At 42.0% G+C, this 25393-nt stretch overlaps 2 long non-coding RNA genes across 3 annotated transcripts in view; both read right to left on the reverse strand.

Annotated features, from left to right (window-relative positions):
* Positions 1-14288: 14288 nt before the first annotated feature.
* Positions 14289-15892, reverse strand: LOC118915553 (uncharacterized). The gene is made up of 3 exons (XR_008991922.1): positions 15045-15892; positions 14694-14795; positions 14289-14424 (listed from the first exon to the last, which is right to left on the reverse strand). It is a non-coding gene; the product is annotated as an uncharacterized LOC118915553 (long non-coding RNA).
* A 4922-nt stretch (positions 15893-20814) lies between these two features.
* Positions 20815-25393, reverse strand: part of LOC118915542 (uncharacterized) — a 57196-nt gene continuing 52617 nt past the window's right edge. For both annotated transcript variants that reach the window (XR_008999512.1, XR_005026108.2), the window contains 2 exons: positions 22277-22418; positions 20815-21194 (listed from right to left, as the gene is read on the reverse strand). This is a non-coding gene — a long non-coding RNA (uncharacterized LOC118915542). The remainder of the gene's footprint in view (positions 21195-22276; positions 22419-25393) is intronic.

Below are 25393 nucleotides of genomic sequence, written 5' to 3' on the forward strand. Positions count from 1 at the left end.
CATCAACCCCCACGTGGTTTTACACAAGAACTTACAGCTGGCAGTGAAGAAGAAAGTACACAGAAATGAGTTGGTGTTACAGACCGAGTTGTGCCTCCCCTGCCAAATTCATGTGATGGAGCCCTAACCTCAGAATTTGACTGTATTTGGAGACAGAGTCTTTAAAGAGTAATCAAAGTAAAATGTGGTCATAAGGATGGGCCCTCATAATCCAGTGTGACTGGTGTCCTTATAACCAGAGGACATTGCACACAAAAAGAGACACCGGGATGTCCCCAGAAGGAAGAGGGCACAGCAAAAAGGTGGCCTCAACAAGGACAGAAGCCTCCAAAGGGATAAAACCTGCCGGTATCTTGATCTCGGACTTCCAGCCTCTAAGACTGTGAGAAAATAAAATAAATTTCTCTCGGTGAAGCCACCTAGTCTGTGGTATTTTGCTATGGCAACCCCAGGAAATAAATACAATAGATAAATGCAATGATGTTAAAATGCCCCTGAAAAGATGCTGGGGGCTTCCTAAATATGCTTTGTATTGCATATTAAAAGTAAGAGTTTTCTATGCAAGCATTTCTGAAATTAAAATAGAAGCTATCAGGGACATATGAATCCATAGTCACTTGCCTGACATGCAACTTCTTCTTGTGTACTTTGTCTTAAAAAAATTCAGTAACAAAAATTAATGCTTACGTCTCAAATAAATTAATGTGAATTTCAAGACTGCTGATTTCTGTGCCCCTCAGGGTATATTTCATTTCCCCTTTTCTTTATCCACCCATTTAGTCTTTAATTAATCAATCTGTTTAATATTTAGTGAGTATTCAGTATTGACCTGTTCCTGGGGATACAACAGTGAGTGAGACAGATACCTTCCTGCTATCATGAAACTGAAAACTACTGAGGGAAAGAGTTAAAATAACAGGCAATTACAATATGATACTTCCTCCTGGCAGAGTAGGGCTTCATCTCCCAAGTCAGAGGTTGGCAAACTTTTCCTGCAAAGGGTTGGAGAATAAATAGTGCCAGCTTTGTGGGCTACATTTCTCTTATCTCAACTATTCAACTTGTAAAGTGAAAGCAGCCATAGACAATATATAAACAATGAGCATTGCTGTGTTCCAATAAAACTTTATTAAAACAGGATACAGGCCAAATTTGACCCAGGGGCCATAGTTTGCTGACACCTACCCTAAGTTCTATACTGGATGACTGCTTGACCACATTTTCAGCCCAACACACCACCACTTTGCATACATGTCCTGTCACGTGAGGTGTGTCCAGTAAAGTACGAATATCCTTAGGCTTTGAAGCATACACAAGAGAACAAATGATCTTGTACAATCTGTCTGAGACCCCAAACTATACAGAACATGGACTCACAAATTCCAGATGGCTTTGCCATAAATACAAGGTCTGGTACCTGGGCTTATGACACAGCCCCTCCCTTCCTGCAACTCTTCAGAACATGGATACCACCCTTTCATACAATTCAAGCCAGCGATGCCTGGCAGTCATACCTAATGTTTGGGGCTGGGCTGGCAGCCTCCAAATATAACTGCCCTCCATTAGGGCTTATGCATGTTTCCTATCCAAGTTTCCAAAGCCTTCACTCTCAGAACAGTACTTCTCAGAAATCATAGTTTGTGGCCTAACTGCTTGTACCACACCCTGAAGTAAAACTTCCAGACCACATTAAAACATGGGTGTGTACCACTTCCCAAAATTTCTATGGAGAGTTGATCCACCTGTGTATAGATGTGACATAAGGTCTTCAATCTTATAATTACAGGCTCTCCAAAACTCTCACGTTCTTGTGTAAAACAGAACAAGGTTCAGAATCACTGGATGCTGGGTCCTAATCATGAGTTGGGACATTAAGAACATCATTCCACACAACAAAGTTACCACATCACAATCAAGGACAAAATGTAAAACACAGAGAACAAATGATTTTTTTTTATGATTGAGGAGTTCTTTCATGCATTCAACAAATATTGAGTCACTGCTTGCTATGAGCCAGGGACTGTTCTACGTACTGGATGAGACAAAAATCACTGCCCTCATGGCGATTACAGTTTACAACCAGAAAAGTTTCCCTGATGAGGAAACTTTTGGACTGGGCGGAGCCTTTACATTCACCAGGCTTCAGGCGTTGCCTTCACATCACTGTCTATGTCAATGGCACCCCCTGCGGTTATGACATGTACAACCTGTGGCATCTTACATGGTGACGATGACTTGATTCTTCAAGAACTAGGATTTTAGTAGGTACAAAAGTAGAAGGAGGGTAGTTCAGGTAGAGGGAGATAGTATGTGCAAAGATTTCAATAATCACTTACTTAGTGACTACTGTGTATTGACTGTAAGCCCTGGGCTACTGAAAAGTAAATTCTTATTACCTGCATCATAAATCCATATCACTCCTTCAGCCATAAATTTAAAAAATAGTTACTGAGCACTTACCATGATCCAGACTTTGCTGTAAAACATGGATATGTAGCAATGAACAATCAGAAGTGGTGTTCAATTTCGTGGAATTCGCAATGCAAAGACATGTTGAATAATCGTAAGAATGAGGTGCATTTCAAAAGTAAAATGCCAGTTCTTAGGAGCATTTATAACTGGGAGGACATACCTAGTTTGGGATGGGAGAGAGTGAAAAGAAGTGGATAAAGTATGAGAGAGAGGAATCGATTTAGATTATTAGGAAATCAAATGTAAAACAAAATCAGAAGCCAAACAAACCAGGAGCATCTTCATTGAAAATGGACAGCTCAAAAAAAAAAGAGATTTAATACATTGCCTTCTTGCTATTCCCAAATATTAGGTCGTCATGGGAATGGGTCAGGGAGAGAGTTGACCTCAGCATGCATTCTGTGGACAGATGACCTTGCTTTTCTAGATGACAGTGTGGGCATCAATACACAAATTACTAAGGGAACAGATCTAAGAAGAGCAATAGTCCATGCTTCCACCCCCAGTCAGAGGAACACAACAATTCTTAAAAGTCTGGTCTCTTCTCCTCTTGGAAACGTCCAGCAGAGGACCCCCACAAACAACCTCTGTAAGGAGGGGACGAGAGTGGTCCATTGATAAACCTGGGAGCTGGAGACAAGACATGATGTGCTAACGCAGAAACTGTGGACTGGGGCTGATTTTTGAGTTCAGGCTTCTCTGACGATGTCTGACATATGATCCAAAAGCCAGCAGAAGGAACCACATTTCATTTATCTGGGCAAATGAACCTCAAAGTACCGCGTCCCTCAGGAGGTTCCATAGTCAACATGAGCAAGCAACAGTGGCTTGGATCAGAGGAGAAGTCCAGCCATCTTAGAGCAGTTCTCAGACTCTGGCATATACCAGCATCGCCAGCAGGGCTTGTGAAAACAGTGTTGCTGGACTCTGCCCCCAGAGCATCTAAGCCAGGAAGCCTGGGGTGGAGGCGGAGAATTTGCAGTTCTTACAAGTTCCCTGGTGGCGCTGATGCTGCTGGGCGCATTTCCAGAACTGCTTTTCCTCATATATCCTGAGGCTTTTCAGGATCTGGGCCCAAGTCTCTTGCCGGTACTTGCTCTCCATTGTTGGATTCATGCACATCATGCACCTGACCAGAAAACAGGTTTTTTTTTGCACAGCCAAGACATACATGAGGTCTCTCCCCTGTTTACCATCTTCCCTTCACCCTTAATTCCTCTTCTCTGCCTCATGAAATCTTTCAAAGACCAGCTTGGATATTGCTTTCTCCATCAAGCTTTCTCTGATCTCGGAACTCCAAAATGAAACTTCTAAGTTTATCTAGTGTTCTGTGCACTAATCTCTGGTAGATCATGATCTCTCTAAAGCTAGGTACCTTGTCATCCAGGCATTCATTCAATAAACAGGTATGAGGTGCCAGTGGGGTGCATGTGCCTGGACTCCGCTGGGAGCTAAGCTTGCAGGGGGAATGATGTGAGCCCCACACCTCCAGGATCTTATTTCATGGGGAGAAAAACAAGGAAACTGGTAACTACAATACACAGTGATCAGTACTGAAAGTTAGGAGAGCACTTGGGAAGGACACTCAGCCCAGTGTCGGCTGGTTCAGAGAGACTTTCCAGAAGAAATGATTCCTTTCTGACATGGGAAGGATGGGTGAGATTTAATGACAAGAGGAGTAGGAAGAGAAAAATAGGGAAAAGGGAAAGGCTGATACAAACCAGAGATGAGAGTCAAATCTGAAGAGAGGAAGGATGAGAAATGAATGCAGGGGAAGCCGGGTTTGGGTTGTTAAGATCCTTAAATAACATGGCTAGCAGTTTTGATCCAATCTGGAGATAGAAACCATGTGATCAGTTAAACAAGGGAAATTAGAAGCCATAAGCTGATACCTGACCTACCGTGTCTGAAACTTCTAAATGAATGATCCCTTTCTTTTCTCAATATATGTCCAAGAAGGAAAAGCAGCTCTTTCCATGAATAATTATCTTTTGAGTTTAACTTTCTATTGCATCTACTATACACACAACAAAAACACTTCCACCGCATAGAGCACCGAGTTCAGAGTTTATTTATAGCTAAAGCCATATTCCAGGTTCAGGACTGGGCAAAGAGAGACTAGAAGTTCCTCAAGCCAAGCCTCAAGGAAATTCGTCCAACATTTCCAATTCCAATGAAATGCCAAATCTATAAAAGACAATTTGTGCAGTGCCCATTATGGTTTTATTATGGAAGTTTCTGTACAGCTGTGGTCAGGGTCCTCCCTGCGCTCATGAAGTGATGAATCAGAGAACAAGGGAGCGTGCATTAGTCCAGAAGCCTGACCATATGATATATTTCTATATGATGCTTAAGACCCTTCATGTAAAATGTACATTAAATTTAGACATTATGTATATATTTGTATATAGAAGGTTTTGTGGAATAGTGAATAACCTCCCCTTGTGTATGTCATAAAGGCTTAAAAGAAAACTGAAATTAACTCAGTTCTGCCCCTTTAGAATACTTGTTGGTTATAATAGAAATCTAGTGATTAAAAAAAAATTGGATCAGAGACTTCAGCAAATAGTTCAGTTCCCTTATCTGGCTGAGAAGGAAAGTAAAAGGTTGTGAGTAGAAGGAATAAATCACAGAACACCTGTGGTTAGAACCACTAAAGCTTTGACAGAATCTTTGGAAGCCTCCTTTTACACTTTTGAACCGCCTCCAACTTCCCGATTGTCTTACTTTCCTTATCCTGCACTTAGTCCCTAAATGTGGCATAGCTGCAAGTCCCAGCATCAGCTTTCTCATCCAATACCCTTCTTCCTCTCATGTCAAAACACTGATGTCTTCAGCTACGGGGCATGAATTCCCAGCTTTGGAACGCCAGTTCCATACTTTCAGCTGCTGATTTATTGCAATGAGCTATACTTCCCATCCTCCACTTCCTCTCAAAGGATCACGCCTCCCCTAGCAAGTTAACTGGTTAGTTTGCTTTTCTCCAAGTCTCTGTTCTTGGCACACGGAGTTCCCTAAATCTCATTCTTGTAGACTACAGAACTACCCTTCCAAAAAAAAAAATTATGCCTCTACATCCTTTGCCATGTGATTATGCAGGACACCCCCTAGAGGGGCTAGAGTACATTTCCCCACCACCTTGATCTTAGGCTGTGCCACGTGACTTGTTTTGGCCACTGGAATGTTAGCGGCCATGAAACAAGGAGTTCTAAACGAGCCTGCACGACTTGGTGCGGCCTCTTGGGCTTCGGCCATCAGAGGAAATGAGAATACCTTATGTGGCTGCTGGTCCCAGAATGAGCCACCTGGAGCGGACTTGATCCTTACCTGTGGCCTGGGGCCAGGTGGGGCTGGTGGGAGAGATGACCCAGTGCATCCATGTAGATACACACTCATGATCCTGACTATGGGGTGGTGTTCATAGATATATTCATGTGTCAAGACATATCAAATTTTACACTTTAAATATTTGCAGTTTACTGTATGTCGATTATACATACCCCCAAATGAAATGTCTCCATTTTTAAATGATCAGTGATTACACAAAATTTCAAAATTAATAATAGGGTTTTGTCCTGTGCCTGAGGGATTCATTGCAATTGTTCATCTAAGTTTCAGATTCAGTTGGTTTCTTTTCATGATTTTACTTACAAAATTAGAATATGCTAAATAAGTTTTTGTACCTATTGACTTGGAGAGTTACCCATGATATACTTTTGAGTAATAAAAAGCAAGGATTGAAGTAAAATGTATGGTAAAATGTCAGCCTGTTGTTAAGAAAAAGAATAAGAAAGAAAAGAACATATGTGTCTTTATTGACATACTAGTTTACATGTTTGAGCAGAGAGGAAGGTGGTTGGGCCTGGCAGCAAGCATCTAAAAATTTGGCATATCTAGTTGATAAGGGTATCTTATCTAAATGCTGGAAATGGCCTTTTTCAACTTGGGAGATATTTATCAGTCAGTGAATTCCTAAAGCACCCATTTTGTTGCTGTCTGCTCTCGAAAATATTTTTGCATGATATGTTGGAGCATCTGGATGTGGTTTAAAAATATGACCAGTAATATGTCATCGATGATTATCTTCCACACATGAAGAAAATCATCAAGCACTGGGAATGAACCAAATTCCCAGTGATGGAAGTGCCTGTACTAGTTTGGTTTTCTTGAGAAATCCTAATATCTTATCTAATCCTTGACATTAAAAGTCATGCCATTTTAAAACTGATATGGAGTATACATTGTTGAGATAGTCCACTTGAGCAAGCCACTTGAAATATTTTTAAAAGGGTATTTTAGTGTCATGGAAAAATGTTTCTTTCCTTCTCATCTTTCATTTGAGAAAAAACTTACAAGAGCACATTCCTCCTCAAAGGCCAGCATACTGTAGTGCCAAAAAGCAGAATGTCATACGTGCTGCTCAGTTAATAACAAAAAGCTAAAAAGGACATACACTCATTAGATGGGCTTTGCTTGGACTTGCAGTGATTACCATTTCTTTCAACCCTGACTCAGGAGCAGGTAGCAGAGTGTCAGGGTCACCTTGTTGCACAATTTTGGAGGGTAATAGTGCCATTGTCTTCCTCCAGCACAAAGTCAATACTGTTTCGTGGAGTTGTTCCTACTAGTTCTCTTTAAATCCAGCAGTGTGTGGGCCAGCACTGGGTGTGGGCTTTTTTATTCACATAGTAATGCCATCACTACTGATTCTAACCACCTTTTGCAGCCTGCACATGAATCATAAAATAACTGCTAACTGCACGGAAAATGTCTTCTCCCATTGCAGGGGCTTTAAGCAATTAAATGGAACGAGATGTTGTCCTGCGTTTTCCCCACATATGTGTCCTGCATAAAGGCTAAGAGCTAATTCATTCGCTGCATATCAATAGATTCATCCAAAATAAAGCAATAGGGACCTCTTTTCTTGTATCTTAGCATGAATAGTAGGTCCAAAAATGTCATTGGATGAAGGAATCCAGCCAAGCCTTGTCCCGATTTCTTCCAGGGGACAGTATCTTTTATTAACTCAAGGCCAGTCTTGTAATGGTCTTGGCCACAATGTGACTGAGCTGTTTTGCTCCAAGGAGTATGAATTTGAAGGAGACGTTAAGAGCTTTGGTCTGTGTCTTCACTGTCCTATCTAATTCGCCAATTTTGTATTGGAAAGCATTATGTTGTCCTTGTCCTGGAGAAACTCAAGTGTTTAACAGTTGTACCACTTGGCTTTGTTTAAAATTAAGTGAAAATGTTGTTGACTTTATGTTCCTACTCTACAAAATTTTAGAATAGATAATACCCTGGTGTTAGTCATACAATCCAACTTTCAGATATTCACACATCCATGCATTATTAGTTCATTCAGTTTGGAAGTCAGGTTTCTGTAGGTATAATTTCCTTATAGTAAAATACACCTTCAGATATTCATTTTGATTCCACTGTGCATACATTTGAGGGAGAGGCTGTCCAAAACATACCACGTTAGCACACATAGCCCCTTGTCCCAACACATACATATTCACATGCATACTGAGTCCTATTTCTTGTTTATAACATTATTTTGAGCTGTAGTAACTACACACCTATTTTCATCACCAACATTATACTCGGCAAATCACTTTTGAGCCATTGATCTATTTATAAGAACTGTAGACATAAACCCACATAATAAAGATGGAAAAATGAGAATTCAGCAAATGTCAAAAGTAACACACAAATAAGGCAAAAAAAAAAACACCACTAGTTAAGTTAAGTGAACATTAGCAAAAATAACCTTTAAACATATAATGGAATCCCTGTTGAAAACCACAATTATTTTCACATTTTAAACTTGTGAAAAAATATGCATAAATCTAGGTCATTTTTTCCTTGGAAACTATCAAATCACTTCTAACTGCTGGTAGGCCAACACTTCAAGAAACACAATCATGAAATGCCAACCATCATGTTGAATGAATGAGTGAACTGAATTAAAAGATTTGGAGAAACAAGTTGCCAGGTTAATTCATGTCAGAGTCCCAGTGAATGAACACAATCTTTCTCTACCAAAGACCAAGAATTTTCTATCCAAATGGAGTAGGCCATTGCAAACTGATGGAAGGGCTGACACATATCAGTAGAGAGTTACCAGTAAGGACATAAATATGGGATACGAGAAACTCCTTATTCTGAGCTAACTATTTAGGCAGGTTTTAAGAACTCTTCCGGATCATTCTTGATGGTTGAGTAAAACAGCAAAAAGAATGGCTAGTTAGGAAGGAATATGTACATTTTTCTTACCTTAACTGACAGAAAACAGTTGCCCTGTGAATTCTCTATTTCAGGCCACAAAATCTAGATGGACTTTTTGAGCAATGAAGCAGGGTCCTTTAAAGTGTATGAACATCCGTTTGTGGATGTCTTCCCAATGGGTTTCAGCCTCGGGCAAGCTCACTTTTGATTTGATGATACCAAAAAATGACAATGGAATGTTCTTGGGGTGAAAAAGTTTATGCCCAACTTTATTCCCACCGTGGCAGGTCAAACGCTAGAATCCCATTCACTCAGAGCGAGTCTGCATGCAGCAAGCCAGTCTCTGCCTCTGGGCCTCTCTGCCCGCACAGTCATCTCAGTCTCTGTCCCAGGCGCTGCCACCACTCCAGCCTCTGCTCTCCTGCAGCTGTGCAGCCCAGGACACTGGGCAGAGCTCTTTATATAGAGTCAATAATAAACATATTGCCCACACGTGTGCAGTGGGCCAGCTGACCAGGGTCAGCTGAGAATCCTGGCCATAGGATTTCATTTTCTCTACAGTGAACTTTTAGGTTGCTTCTATGTCTGTTTTTTCTTTTAATCTGATTACAGTTTGAGAAACACTGATTTATGCTTTTTTATTAGCAACACTCACGGTCGGTGATTACTTGGAAGAGACAGTGCAACTATAGATATTTATTTCACAATCTGGTGCACTCTGTTCGACTAGGGATTTTTTTTTCCCCACTCTGCAAGATTCAACCTCAGTACAAGTGAGGAGGTTATTTTGTTTCATCACCAAAACTCAGTTTCCTTGGGGTGCAGCTGAAGCAGCTTCCTAGATCCTTAGCCTTGACTTTAGAGGCTTCAGATTGGCATTGTTCTAGAATGATTTCACCTGCAATGGTGGAAAGTTTAAATCACTGCAAAACAAATTGAGGCTGTTTTCCTGACATAACAGGAAGTCCACAGATAGGTGGTGATGGAGGTCAGTTCAGTGGGTCTACAATGCTGGGGCTCATTGCCCTCTGATTCTCTTGGCCTCAAGATTACAGCATGGCTGCTGCACCTCCAGACAAATGTCATATTCAATAATGGCTGAAGACAGATGGGAAATGGGGGAAAATGCCAGCTCCACCTGTCACTTTTTAAAAAAAGAAATCAAGAGCTTCCCAAGCACCAACTTGTCTCTTTTGCTGGCTTCCACTTCTAACCCTTTGCTCCAAATTGTGTCACATGACCAGCCCTGGTGCAAGGGATGCTGGGAGATGAAGTGTTAGCTTTCTAGTCTCTTCAGAGAGGAAGATCAGGAGAAGGGGCCTAGGAATGGGTGTTTGGAGAGTCCGACTATAATGTCTACCAGGGTATCTACCACCGTTATGTTGTTCTAAGGAAAGAAGAAAGAACAGAACAGAATGGAACGGAAAAGGAAAAGAAAACAAGAGGAGAGAGACAAGAGAAAGAAATGGAAAGAAAAGGAAAAAGAGAAGAAAAGAGGGTTACAGTTTAGTCCTGGCTCTGCCACTTCCTTGCTATTGGAAAGCTACAACTTTGGGGAAGTTATTTAATGCATCCGTGCCTCCGTTTTCTCATCTGTGAAGTGAAGATAGCAATAAAAACTATCCCACAGAGAAGCTGCAGAAGTAAAATATGCTTTATTCAAAGAGCTAAGACCAACACCTGGCATATAGCAATCATTCAAGGCCACTACCACCACCCACTGCTATTTCTACTCCTGCTCATAATAATACTGCTGTAGATAATCATCATTATTGCTGTATGTGAAAATATTTCCACTCAGGTAAGGCAGTCTACAAGCAACAAAATTTATAGACCTTTATAAATTCTCCCATCTCTTTCCTTTTAATCATTTGGTGACAGGACATTGTTGCAAACATTTAAAGAATTGCCTATAACCTTGGGGTTTCAGTCATTCACTTGATGAACAATGATTTATGGAACACCTGCCCTGTGCCAGGCACTGTGCTGAATACTGAGAATATTATGGTGTCCAAAAATAGACAAGAGTCCCTGTCCACATAACATGTACGATCTAATTGTTGAGACAGTCATTAAATAATCATAAACATGACAGCATCCTTAAAACTGTGGTCAATTTTAAACACTGGGGTTTTCCTCTCTTAAGAACACCGATGTCTTTAAAAAGTCCGTAAGTCGAGTAACTTTCAGACATCTGCAAAAGTCACTTTGAAACTCTGAAACAACTTGAAACTCTGCCTACTTTTGCATTAAGGGCGTTTTGAAAATTAATTCCTATACTTTGTTAGGAATGTATTTCTTTGTATGAGAACTCTATTTCTTGCAACTGGAAATTAATGTAAGATGTTGGCTGCCCTGGAATGGAACAACCAACCGTCTGAAATCATTTTGTGGTTTGATACTTCATTATTAGCCAGAGGAGTCTCCCCCACTCCCCTGCCCCCCAACCTCCTACCACTGCAAATAGCAATTAGTTCAAGTAGAAAAGATTACAGCCAGGTGCACTGTTTGAAGTTTGGGATGTTTTTTTTTCTCTTTTAGTTGTGGTGGGGGTGAGATTGGGGGTGGGTGTCAGGGAGGAGAAACCCTTTTTGTTAAGTATTTGCAGTCTGTGGGCAACCTGGTAATTCAACAGGCATCTGTGGAATCTTAGGGCATTGGGACCTTTTGTGTTTAACCATGGAGCTCTAACCTCAAGGGCGTTTGCTGTGGGTTGAAATGGGAGTTGTGAGGCTTATTCACTGATGTGCAAAATGACATGATCCTCTTAAGAGCTGGAATGAATCTCCTTAGATGAAAAGCAGGGACACAGTTGAGCTTAATATTTACAAAGCAATCCCAGAAACTGAATTATCTTTTTATCAACATATAAGATGTGACAGATAAATCTGTTTATCATCCCCCAAAAAAGTATGCTTTTTTTATTACTTTTTTTTTTTTAAGTATGTTTGCATGATGACCTTTTTTACATCCCCAAAAAGAAGATGAACAGACACCTGTAGCTTCTTTTCTGGTTTTATTATTATTGTTGCTGTTGAGTTCTTTAGAATTCTTGGTACAAAAATTTATAGAAGTTCAAAAATTAGAATTGAATTGAAAGAAATATATTGAATGATATTAGAGAGGTTTCCCCCGGGATTCTAAAATTCTTCCAGGGTGTTATTTATTACATTGGTCCCCCAAACTCCACAGGCAGGACAGAGTGACCTCAAGCAATGAATCCTGAGCACAGAATGGAACGTGGGGTCAGTAGGCTCCGAATGGCTCTGCGCAGAGCTGAATGGGGGCCTCAGTCTTCTTATTTATCAGGAAATGGAAACATCATCAGGCTTGCTTTGGTCTCAGCATCATGAGAATGAAACAAAGCAAAGGCAGTATCTGCTTTTTTCTAAAACAAAACTCCTACTGGCCAGCTACCAGGGGAGCAATAGAACATCCCCTCCTGTGGAGCCACATATCCTTAAGCCTCCTTCTCTGGATTGAAATCTTTAGGGACAAGGTCTTACTGGTTTCTTGTTCAACCATAAATTTTGATCAGATGAAAAAGGCTTAAAAAAAAAGTAGAAGGCAAGGTGATATAAAGAAATGTTTAGAAAAGTATGAAATCCACAACTTCCACATTGGCGACAAAGCACGAATTCATTCAAAACAGATGATCACCCTCATAAGAACAGGATCTGCCCTCAGACAGTCCTTGGGTGCAAACCTAGCTCCGCCTCCTCAATTTCCTCACCTGGAAAGGGGACAATAATACCTAACTCACAGGGATGTTGTGAAAGTTAATTGAAATACTGTGTGTAAAACTTCTACACTCATTAGGAATAGGTTTAGCTGCCTATAACAAAAAGTCCGAAATAAGAACATCTTAATGCACAAGGATTCATTTCCACATGAAGAGATTTCAGGAGATAGCTGACTACAGCTGATATGTTGGTCTTGTGAAGTCCCAGGGAGTGAGGAGCTGCTATCTGTTGGTTCTGTCATCTCAGAGAGAGATTGCATCCTTCAAGGCACTCTCACGGTCCAAGATGGCTCCACTGTGAGTGTCAGGAATGGGGAAAAGGGCTTTCCTCATGTTGCCCATCTTTTAAGAAGCCAACATCTTTGTTCCAGGCCATTGGCTAGAGCTGGGTCATGTGGCCACACCCAAACCCGCAGAGACTGTGAAACATAGACTTGCCCATTATTACCACAAAGAAATAAGGGTTCTATTTGTAAGGAAAGAGAACTTGGATGTTAGCAGGCAGCTGGCAGTCTCTGCCTTAGGATCTGGTGCAAAGCAAGTGGCCAGTTAAAGTTAATGAATAGGATTGCTGCTGCTGTCAGAGATGCATCAATAAAAAAGTCACTTTAAAATGCACCCTATTCTTCTGTACAACCACTAAAGCAGGAGGAGAGCTGCTTTCAGACACCCCCATATCAGAGCTCATATGTGCCTCCAGGTTAGTACTGCCCTGCCAAAGTTGCCACCAGCGAAGAGTATAGATCAACTATTTCAATGCTGTTTTCGTAAAATTGCTTCAATCCTTAGACTTGGTTATTATTCAAGTATTAAACACATACTTATTTAGCACCTAAATGCAATGCTAAGTGATGAGGATTTAAAAATGCAGGACCCACTTCCCCAAGATATCACAGACCGGCAGTGGAAGTAGGCAGTAGAATATCACAAAACAGTGTCAACAGAAGTAAACACCAGGGGCCCAGTAGCACGCTGGTGCTGGAGGGACCGCAGAGGCGACCCGTCCTTGGTGGGCAAAGGATGGACTCCAGAAGAGATGGCTGAGCTGGTCCTGAAAGACAAGTTGTGCAAATACAGAAGGGAGGGAGAAAGAGCCCAGAGGTGGAGGAGCAGTGAGCCCACACACTGTCCCCAGAAAAGAGGAACTATGTTAATATTCTCCTCCTCCTTTAAGATCTGATTAACTCCCTGCTTTTTAATTAATCCCCTCCGCTCTAAATATTTCCCAAACGTATCCTCTCCTCGTTATCCCCTCTGTCATTGTTTTGGTCTAAGCCTTCCTAACCACTTACCTAAAGTCAGCCATTAGCTTTCCAACTGCCTTCCCCGTTTCTCCCCTCCCCTTGCCCTAATCCACTCCAAGCACTGTCCCTGAGGGGCCTTCCGTAAAGAGAAGCGGGGTGACTTTTCTCCTCTGCTTAACCTGAGGTTGCAGTGAACAGCCCAAATCCTTCCCTTTGAAGAGAAATGAAGTCCTGCCCCCTCTCCCAGGCTCATCTCTCCCTGCTCCCATCTTTGCCCTTGAGGTTCCACCCCAGTTGCCTCTCTTGCTCCCAAGATCAGCGTCTAATCCATCCCCAGACCCTGTCACTCAAGACGTCAGAACATATCCTCACTCTGTCCACTTTCCCCATTTCGGCTCCTGCTGCCCTTGTCTAAGCCACCATCTTCTCTAGCCTGGAACATTCTGCTGGCCTCTTCTCTGGTCTTTCTATTTCCTCTTTTGCCCTCTACAGTTCAGGCTTCACACAGCGGTAAATAAGCTCACACCATCTCTCTGATTTTCCATCTTATTTGGAATCCAAAGTGCTCACATGGGGGCTACAGGACCCCACACACTCTGTCCTCTGGTTCTCTCTTCCTCACCTCTTTACATCCAGATTGCATCCTTGGGGTTCCTTTAACTCGGGTGAGAAAGCTTCTCTTCACAAGCTTTGCATGTGCTTCTCCCTCTGTCAGGAATTCCCTTCCTGCCCTCCGCACTGGAATATAAACATCATAAGGGCACTTATTTGCTTTTATCTCTATACCCCTAGCATACAGAACACTTTCTAGCCCAAACTAGGTGGTCAAAAATATTCAATGAACTAACAAACAAGTTGCATGTTTTGCTGTTTTTGTTTGATGCTTTATTCCAGGCAATGTGGGAAAAGTCAGACCTGGTGAGTTTGAATCCCTGTCTGTCTTTAACAATGTAACTTTTGGCAAGCCATCTGAACTCTGTTTCTATATATACAAAATTGTAACATACTCAGAAATATTATGAGATTAAGTCATATGGTGTTAATCTCTTGCTCTAGGAAATCTGAATTGATGCAGACAGTCTGGTGATCCTGTGACATTCGGCAGCATCCTAAAAGCACAGAAATGTGATTTCTCTGTTGAGCCAGGTACAAACTTTGGATTATTAAATCTACACAGCTGGCTCCAAAACAATACAACCGAGGTTTCTTATTCTTTAAGAGTTTCATTTTCTTCTAGAAAAAAAATGAATTTTTTTCTTCCAATTCATCTCTACTTTGTAAAAAAAAATACATTATGAACAATACACCGGTAGGAAAACTACATATTTTTAATATTCTTCCTCGTGTCTTTACCTGACCTTTGCTGTTATGCTTTATGCCCCTCAATGGGAAGGAAAGGAGTGCTCATAGACTTCCTTCTCTTGTCACGTGTATTTTACTCACTCACTCCATTCTGATCGACACATATTCAGAAGTTTCTGCAATGAGTAGAGATATGACTGCAGCGATCCTAGGTCCTAGCTTACACCTGTTGTCCCACTGCCATGATTAATAGTGCCCCTTTCACTCTCAAACATGTCTTGGTTTGGACCATAAACTATGTTGTGACCTGACATAGCCCATGTCTAAAGGCACACTGTGACAAGAATAGATTTCTGGGGCCCATTGCATTTCTTTTCTTTTTGTCTTGCTTTCTTACTTAGATCTGGCAATGGTTTTGAAATAACTCTTTATAAGTGCTCCTTTGCTTATATTGCAAATTGAACTTCAGGGCTTTTTTTTATTCTTATAATATGTGATGTCCCCCATCCTGCTTTCTTCTAAACCTTTTCCCCAGTACAACTTTCTCATTAGCTCATTACCTGTAGTAACGTTACATAGAAATAAACCTCATTCAGACAAAGGCTCATGTTTACTGACCTGATTTTTCCCTCTGAGTAACCAATTCCTGACTCTACTAGTCCAGAATGGTCCACCTGGACTAAGGCATGAAAGTGCACAGAGAGGGTCTCAGAACTGGAAGAACTGGCAAAGAGGGAGGCATATGTGGAAGGCATAGCATTGTGCATCAACTTTCATATTAATATGTCTATTCCAAAAAGAATATGTTAGGTCAGCTTAACAACGATAGGTACACAGACTGTCCAAGCTCAAAGAAGGACTGGATATCAGTGACTCCCACCTCGCCATCTTAAAGATAGAGGAGAAATACTTAGACACAATGACTAACTACAAACAGTTATGCTTTGATGGGAGAGAGGGGTAGATTAGATAGTGTCGGGATGGCAAATGCTGTTTGCCTGAGTACAACTCCATTCTACAACTCAGTTCCAGTGGCTGCTTAGTTCATATTTTGGAAGGAGCCGTGAGGCTGAGTCTGGTCTCAGTCAGAAAGAGAGGCACGGTTGATTAGTGCTGTCTGCCTTGGGCATAGGAAGGAAAAGTAGATGCCCTGAGATCCATGCATTAGCTATCCCCGTTCCAGGGCAAGGGGTTCTGCAGAGAGATTAATGACATATTAACTGGTGCTAGATCAGCAGGGTCAACTCTCCATTTTATCAATGGCACAGCTATGGCCTCAAAAGGAGAAGTAACTTTACTAAAGTTCTTCAACTTTACTAGTGGCCTGGCCATTAGTAGCCAAGGATCTGGCCCATTAAAAGAGAAAAAAAAAAAATTAAGTACAAAGAGAAAGAAAGAGTGGGGAGGGCACACTTCCTCTACTTCCCAATTTTGCTGCAGGTTATCTCCCTATATAAGAAAGCAAAAATAAGAGAGGCAAAGCAACAAACAAAGATGAAGGAGGCTCATTTTTAATGGGCCAAACAGATATTTCTAAGTTCAAAAGCCATGAGCAACAACCGATAGTCCCTTAAAAAGGAAGACTTAACTTAAAACAGCTGGTGACAGCCTTGCGTTGAATACAATCAACATTTTTCCTCCAGGGATGAACATCAGGACCGTACAAGTCAGGCAGCATCCAGGGAATATGTCCTCTGCTTGGAATTTTCCGGGAGGGGTTAGAATGAACGGTAACAGCTGTGAGTGGCTTCAGAGAACTCCCTGCAGTCTTGCTGCTGAATTCAGTTGTGTGACCTGAGTGACTGCATTTCTGTTTAAAAGCAGTTTGGTGCTAACTTTGCCACTAAATGCAATTAGCCTTGCTCATGAATTTATTTTTGCTGTGTCCCCCTGCTTCCTGGAAATAAACCACCTTGAGTTACATGCAAACGATGGAGGAGGCATTGGGGAATGAACACCTGTAGTGTCACTCTTTCTACCCTCAAGTCTGATGTTTTCCAAAGCCAACCATCACAAACACAAGGTAGCTTAAAAAGAAAAGGGCACATGTGATGAAGCATCATATACACTGCCTGATTTATAGTAGGAAGGCCTGTTTGAGGACCATGCTTGGAATCAAGACTTACTTTCCACCAAATTTAAACACCAGTGCAACTTTCTAGTCTGGGTCAGTAATCTACAGGGGTTTTCTAGGCCTCCAAGTGTCTAAAACTGTGTATCTTTAATAAAACACACTACTGTGTGTCTTTAAAAAGACAACAGGCAGCATCTGCCACATGCCTGGAGCCAGTATTTAGTTAACTCCAAATGAAAGCTCCATTTGAATACTGGAGGTGCCTTTTCAATTATTTAGACAGCATCTGATGACCCCCCTCAATTAAGCTCTTGTTTGAGTGGCACATTGCCCTCTGATGATGTACCTAGCTCCCGGCATGTGGCAGATGGCTGCCTACTGTCCTTTTAAAGACACCCAGAACCAATGTATTTTTATAGGTCACCACCAATGTCAGAAACAAAGTCAAGAAATAGGTAGTCCTAGGAGCCCACTTGTGTCCACCCCTGGGATTGTCCAACCCTCTCTTGAACATTCCTACCTTTCTGCTCCACAGGCACCTAAAACTCAGCCTGGCTCTAACTGGGCCATTTATCTCTTCCCTCATCCCCAAACCTGTAATTTTTATGCAGATGAACCATGCTGCCATTTTACCAGTTGGGGGGAAAATTGAAATTCCTGTGGCCAGGATCCTCACCTGAAACTAAACTACTTGATGATGTAACCCGCCTACTGCTAGGCTACTGCTTCCATATCTGTAGGCAATGAGCTATTATTGACTGAGTCACTATATAAAGAGCTCTGCACAGTGCTCTGGGCAGAGGCCCAGATGAAGGAGGGTTACAGACCTGCAGACTGTTAGATGCAGATGTAATTCTAGTGCTCCACCTATGGCTGGGAGAACAAAGCCCGGTAATAAACCCTTCTACCCCAAGAACCTTCCATTGTCATTCCTCAGTCTCACTGAATCCATAGTGAACTTGCCTGGGGCTGAAACCCCTTGGCAAGACACCAGTTGACTTAATTTGAACTGTCTGAAACTTCCCCCTCCTCTCTCTTAAACCCACAGCCAACTGATCATCGAGTCTTGTTGCATCTCCCTCTGAAACCTCTCAAATTTTACTCCCACATCTCTGCAATCACTGCTTTGTACACACCCTGCTTTTTCTAATCTGAGCTGTTGAAGTTACTTCTTCATGGTTCTCCCTAATTCCTCTCTCTTTCCCTCCCATTCATTCTCACACCAGTCTGAGTGACTATCCCAGCATGCAATCATCCTTAAATTTATTTTATCTGTACTTTCAATGACTTCAATGTTTCTCAGCAAGTTCAGTGTCCTGAGCAAGACCTTTCACCTCAGCCTGCCACCTACTATTCCTCATCTGTGCCCCATCCTCCAACCCAACACCACTCCCTAACTCTATACCTGCCAACCAGCTATTGCACAACTTAAGGCATGTGCATATGCATTCTTTCTATTTGGGATGTTTCCCTATTTGAAAAATTCATATTTATCTTTCAAGACACAGATCTTATGAAGTCTTTGTAGACTCCTTTGAGCAGGTTTATTTGTTCTCTCCTGTGGAACCCAAGCTCTGTGGCCATCCCTCAATTGCACCCTTGAAATTCAAAGCTTTCAAGTCTGTTTTCCCCACTATAGGGTGAGATCCTAAAAAAATGGGGCAATATCTAATAGACATTCACATCCCTGGTGAATGGTACCTTTAGTGCTGTTGAATAAATCTATCAAACATCCATCATTCAACAAATACTATAAGTGCCTGCCATTTGATAGTCATTCAGCTCAATACTTGGGACACAATGGTGAACAGAACCAGATACAACCCCTTTCCTCATGAAGCTTGCAGTCAATTGCAGAAACAGATGTTAATCAAGCAAACACAGCAATATCCATACAATTCAAACTGTGCTAAGCATTCTGAAGGAAGATTCATGGTGTTGAGAATGAAGTTTGACCTAGCCAGGGAAGTCAGGCAAAGATTTGAGCTGAGCTATGCTCTATGAATAGCTGTTACTTGGATGAAGAGATGAGGGAAGACCAAGCAGAAGAAACAATGTGTGCAAAGGCCCTGTGGCAAAAGGCAGTCCGGAAAATACAAGAAACTGAAAGAAGGCTGTAGTGGCTGGAGTAGAGAGAACAAAATGAGCTTGTTGGGATATGAGCTGGAGAAGTAGGCAGGGTCCCTAAAGGGCAGCATAATCATAGGTCTTTAGATGTGATTGTTTATGTTGCCTAGTACATCACATAAAATATAAGGCATAGGTTACTCTTTGTGGCTTTTTACCTGTTTGGAATATTTATATTTCAACCACAACATGAAATCAGTTTTCATTGATTCTGCTCCTATATGGCATCTGTACATATATAATTTGAAGAGAAACCTGTTCCTTTTAAGAGAAGATATCGATGTAATTTTGCTCTGTTGTTCAGATTATGTCCTTATTGCTTTTCATTTTAGCCACATTAAATTTTTTTAAAAGTTGATTTCACAAGGAGAGCTCGCTCAAATTTTAAATGAGGGGAAACCAAATTAAGCCTTGCTGAAAGATCTTTGTCCTATGTAGCCTCTAAATAGGAATGTCAAGGAAGAAAGGAGAGTTGGGCTTTCACATGAACAGGCAAAGAGGTCCAAGAAAGAGAAAGAAAAGTCAAACTCTTCCGTGCTTATCTGCTCCATCTACTTCTTGCCTATAAAGTACATTGTGGGTTAATTCCTGGGAGGTAGAAAAAATAGATTCATCTTGCATTAAAGTTAAGTTTCATGGAGAATAAGTAAAACTCCAAGCAAATTCCAAAGCAATGTACATGTAAAGAGCAGAAGCCTCCTAAAAATGCTGCACACTGATATTTGAGTCTCTAGGAGGCCTGGACTCAGAGGCTTTGGACTCACAGAGCTGAAGAGGCAAAGAGAAAGAAGTCCCCTAGGACAGAGGAATGACATGAACCCCAGAGGGGTCCCCCAGCCACTTCTCATGGCAAATTCATGGCAGAACTTTTCCCAAAACTGTACCCCTGACTTTCAGGCCCCACCTGCCTCTGTGCTACCAATCTAAGCATTAGACATTTCTGCCCACTATGTGGCCCCAACTGAATCCTTGACTCACAACGAATGGCCCACCAAGGATTATCTCATCATTGCTCCCCAAATAACCTGGTGGCCTGATCCTCACAGAGCAGCAACTTCATTATACCTTGTCACTTCCTAAGAATAAGAACCAGCCGGTTTGTTTTGTTCAGCCAGCCTTTCAAAGTTCAAGGCCTTGCTTTGGGGCAGGAGGATTCATTTGGGATGCACATGCGTGGAATGGGGGTGAGGGGGAAACCATCACACGTACCTGGAACATGGCTTTAATCCATACCCTCCCTGCCGGGTAAAACACCATGTAATCGTGAAAGCATTTGGAGCACTGTCATCTCATCCAGCAGCCGAGCACTCCTCTATTCAGATAACCAAATACCTTCACAATGAGACCGCTGTCTTGCCCTGAGGGAGAGGTCCCCTCACTTCCCCGCTGTCCTTCCCTTCGGAGGCCCAGGACCGTCCAGGTGGTCTTACCTGCAGGCTCTAAATGGGTCTTCAGTCTCTTGACCAGCATTTCCCAGGTGAAAAGGGGCAGATGGGGCTTCTCATTTATGTTTCTTATCATGGGCCTATGGCAAGGGACTAAAAAGGGCCCAAGAACACATTAAAAGCTTGCCTTGAAGGTAGGGAGGAAAAGCTGGTGAAAGGGAAAATAAAAATAATATCCCATACTTTATTCAACTCTTCTAAAACATGTTAGGATCAGGCTCCTTACAGATTTAAATGGATCGTCCAGTCCTGCAATTAAATTGGGAAAATGAAGCCGTTCCATGCCTTTTGCTCCCTTTGATCCTTGTTATTTTTGTGACTAATGTGTAACTGGAGCTGCTTTCCCAGGCAGGAGCCTCGCGGGGCGGCTGCGGGCCGGTGTCCCGTGGTCAGCCTGCAGGAGCTCAGGGCAGGGAGCGGCGGGCCAGTCCCAGCAAAAGGAGGCCCGAGGAGATGCGCAGGCACCGACGAGCCTTCCTCTGTTTACAGTTTCTTCTGGCACATTTTTCCATGCACTCTCTCCTTCTCAAGGCCTCTCAGTGGGAACTGGTAGTTTTTTCCTTGACAGGAAGGGATGGGAGCATCTCAGTGACAGTGCAGAAAACTGTCTCAAATCACCAAGATGACTGCTGATGGTTCATTAGTTTAAATTTCTCTCCCTTTGGTACTTCATCCACTTTGATTCCTCACCACTCCCCACCTCCTCTATGTGTGCAACACACACACATACACACACACACACACACACACACACACACACACACTGAGCATGAGCAGGCACACACACAGCTGGAAGTTCAGGGGATCCTTCTAGACTAAGGACACTCAGTCACACTAAAAAGAACCATCTATTCACTAACACGCCCTCTTCCCCATTTCCCGAGGGGGTTTCCCTTGCTGATTCACTAGAACACCTTCCTGTGACATTCTGTGGCAATACCATTCGGGACTTTGGAAGGATAAAAGAATATGTTTAAACACAGTGTCACACAATTCAAACAGCACTTTTGTCTTCCCACCTTTACTTCTTGGGTGGGCTCAAAGCTGAGAACTACCACGGGAGGTATTGAGATAACACAAGGCCTTTGCCATGCCCCAAATGTGTCCAGGCGAAGCCTGGGAAGTCTCAGACTTGAGGCTGGGTTTGGGTTCTGAGTCTGGGCCTTGAATGCTCGCTCTCAGCCACGAGCTGAGGCTGTGTGGAGGCCAAGTGACCGGAGAAGCCGCTGTGTGACTCTCTCTGCCTCACTGGAGAAGTGGTCAGCATAGACTAAGCTGACCCCCAGGCCAGCAGTCTGATTAATTAAAGCTGAAGAGTTCATAGTAACACAGTGTTTCTCAAAGTGAGGTTCAGGGAAGTCCACCACCAGAACAACCGAAGTGTTAGCATTTCAGATTTCCAGACCCCCACTCTGTACCTGTTCAGGGTTTCCAGTCCCTTTAGATTTTTTCCCACAGACGCAGCTGCACATGCCCCCCACCACCCTCCACATAAAAGGACCAAACCTCTCTGTTCTACCCGCAGTGCATCTCACCGGTACAGAACGCACTGGTTGGGGGCTGGCTTCGGGGATGAAGAGCTCTGCCTAGGAACCCGGCCATCCAGCTGGGAGGAGAGAAGGGCGCCAGAGACTGAACTCACCTCTAGAGGGCGCCAGCCCAGATGACTGCCGAGTGCACTTCGCGTTTCTCCTGCCTCTGCAGTTTCTAGCTGGGAAATCCTGTGCAAGTTCGTCTTGTGTGCTTCAGTTTTCTCTCAGGAAAGTGGGTACTGATATTTGTGCCTGCCTCAAAAAAGACATTATTATGACAATGAATTTCTTAGAGTCCTGAGATTGGTGGGAAGATCCGGTCCTCAGAGATAGGTGTTGTGAACAGTGGATATGAAGTTACACAAAAGTCTTCCACAAGCTGGGGCTGCATTAGGGAAAGGGAATACCTGGTGTTATTAAATATATTAAGTTAAAATAAGTCAAATACGGTTCATGAGCTCTGAGCTCACCTCCATCTTATCTCCCACCGTCCTTTTTTTCTCTGTCCCATCACATGAGGCTTCCTCTGTTCCCTGAATCCAACAAAATTGCTGATCCTCATGAGGAAATGAAGGCTGGAAGTGGATGTTCCCAGGTCAGGAAGACGGCGTGTAGGCCTCCTTCCTCTGTCCTGGGCGTGGGACATTGAACGGTCACTCATACGGCCATTCTTGGCAAAGGGTGGGATGAAGTGGGGAGAGGTAAGAAGGAAGCGTTCCTTCCAGCAGATGCCCAAGACCCAAGGGAGGCCATGAGTGGAACAATGAGGGCTTAACTCTGGCTAGGCACACGCGGCGTACGCCCAACTCTGCTACAGACCAGTTGTATGAACTTAGTTCATATTCTGAAACTCTAAGCCTGTTTTCTCATCTTTAAAATGATCCTAAATAATATCTACCTTATAATTGTTATGAGGAGTAACAGAGATAAGACATGTGAAGCAAAGACACTGCGTCTTGTGCATGTAAGTGTTCTTTCCATATGAATTATTGTGATTGGGTTTTAAGGGCCACATTCCTCAGCATATGGCTTTAAGGTCAGGGCAAGGCCCCTCTCTTGATTTATTTTGTTTTCCTGTTTGTTCCCCTTTCTGACTTCTACTACCCTCCCTCCTTTCTCCTCCTTCCTGGGATTTCATATATATACTTAGATTTTTATGTATCTTTGAAAACCATAGCTTTATTTTGTGTGTATGTTAAATTTTAATATCCTTGAATGGTATTGTGCCATAAATCGTTTTCTACCTTTTGCACTCAACACTGAGATTTTTAGAGCTATCCATATTACTGTTTGCCAATGGTTCTCAATTTTATTATATAACAAAATCACTTGGGGAGCTTTTGAAAAATACCAATAACTGGATCTCAAATCCAGCGATTCTGATTTAATTTTTCTAGGGTAGGGGCCGAACCTCAGGTCATTCTCAAGTGCAGCCAAGAGTCAGAACCACTGCTGCCTATAAAGCCAGCTCGCTGGCCAGGACTTCTCAGGCAGTGAGGGGACCATGGTCCCACCTTTTTCTGGCCTCAGCAAGTCCCAACAGTAAAATCAAGTAATAATGACCCTAAAGGTAGTGGCAACAGGGAAAAGAGGAGAGGAAAAGGGCAACTTGCAGCCTAAAAGGTATATCAGGAAGGGCAGAATCAGCCCTACATCTCCACCATCTTTGTAGGAATCATAAAGTGATATGTGGTTGATTGGTCTGTTGCATGCAGCGCATGCAACAAGATGGCAGGGAGCCCAGCTTTTGAAATATTGTGTTGCATATGGCCCCCAGAACACCAGAACAGTGTTCACGCATCGTATTTTCTCTTGGAAGGCCCAACAGCACTCACAAATGGTTATTCCAATCACCATCACTGAAACAGCTATTAGCTGGGTGCTACATTCTTTCCATACATGAAGTATTCCAGAGAATAACCTCTTACCTGGCATTACTTGGCACTAAGAGTTAGTTGGCTCATTGGAAAAGACATGGCTAAATCTGGGAATCATTAAAAAGGGATGCATACATACGTTAAGCATTTTATTTTAACCTAAAACACATCAATGCACATTCATGAACCAGATTTTTGATGTAGAGCCAAGGCATTTTCTTTGCCTTGAAGTTCTCTGATTGGAGTTCCAACATTATCTTTAACATCAACTACACCCATTACATATATTTTAGGATTTCTAGTTTCTATTTTCTTACGGTAGAGCAGAACATAATTGTTCTTCTAAAGAAGCCTAGGAGCAAAATTCCATTTAAAAAATATATTTCAGGAATTTGTCATTGAAATTTTAAGTGTATAGACAAGTTGAAAGCATGGCATAATAAACACCAAAATATCCACTGCCTAGATTTAAAACTTGTTAATTTATTGTCATATTTGCCTTATTTTTCATAATATATATAGATCTATATCTACATCCATTTATCTATTATCTCTCTATATTTATTTTTGCCAAATATTTAAAATTAAATTGCAGACAATATAATACTTCCCCCTAAATACACAGCATGAACCTCTTGAGGATGAGAACATGGTGCTATATCATTTCGCACTGTGAGAAATACTGATGACTTCATACTAACATCTGATATCCAGCCTTCAAATTTCCCTAGCTTCACAAAATTGTCACATAAAGGTTGTTTTTTTTTTCAACCAACATCAAGTCCTGGTTCATCCATTGCATTTGGTGTTTTATTTTTTGCCTCTCCTTTGTTTTGCTGTGCTTTTTTCATCCTTGATAGAAACTTTTTAAAGAATTCAGGCCGTTTTTTTTACCATATCTGATATTCTGGATTTATCTGAGGGTTTGTTGATGGGATCATGGCTTCTCATTACCTTGCATTATTATAAAATGGAAGTTAGATTTAAAAGCTTGAATAGATTCAGATTAAATATTTTGAGCATGATTCTTCACCAGTGCTGCTGTGTACTTCATATGGCATCATCTCTTCTGCAGGTATTTTTAGTAAACGGATGTAAGCGTTTATCTTGGGTACATACCTGGAAGTAGAATTGCTAAGGGTATATATACAACTGTTGAGTTTTACCTAGTGGTTATACTAGTTTACAACTCCTAACTTCTAATGGCTTTGCATCTTCATCATTTAAAATTGTCATTCTAGTAGATTTGTGACGGTATTGGATTGTGATTTTAATTTGCTGTCCCCTGCTGATCATGAGAATTTCTTCATATGCCTATTGATCATTTACATGTCAAATGCTTAATTCTTT

This window comes from Manis pentadactyla, chromosome 10, assembly GCF_030020395.1.
Source record: "Manis pentadactyla isolate mManPen7 chromosome 10, mManPen7.hap1, whole genome shotgun sequence".
Classification (NCBI taxonomy): Eukaryota; Metazoa; Chordata; class Mammalia; order Pholidota; family Manidae; genus Manis; species Manis pentadactyla.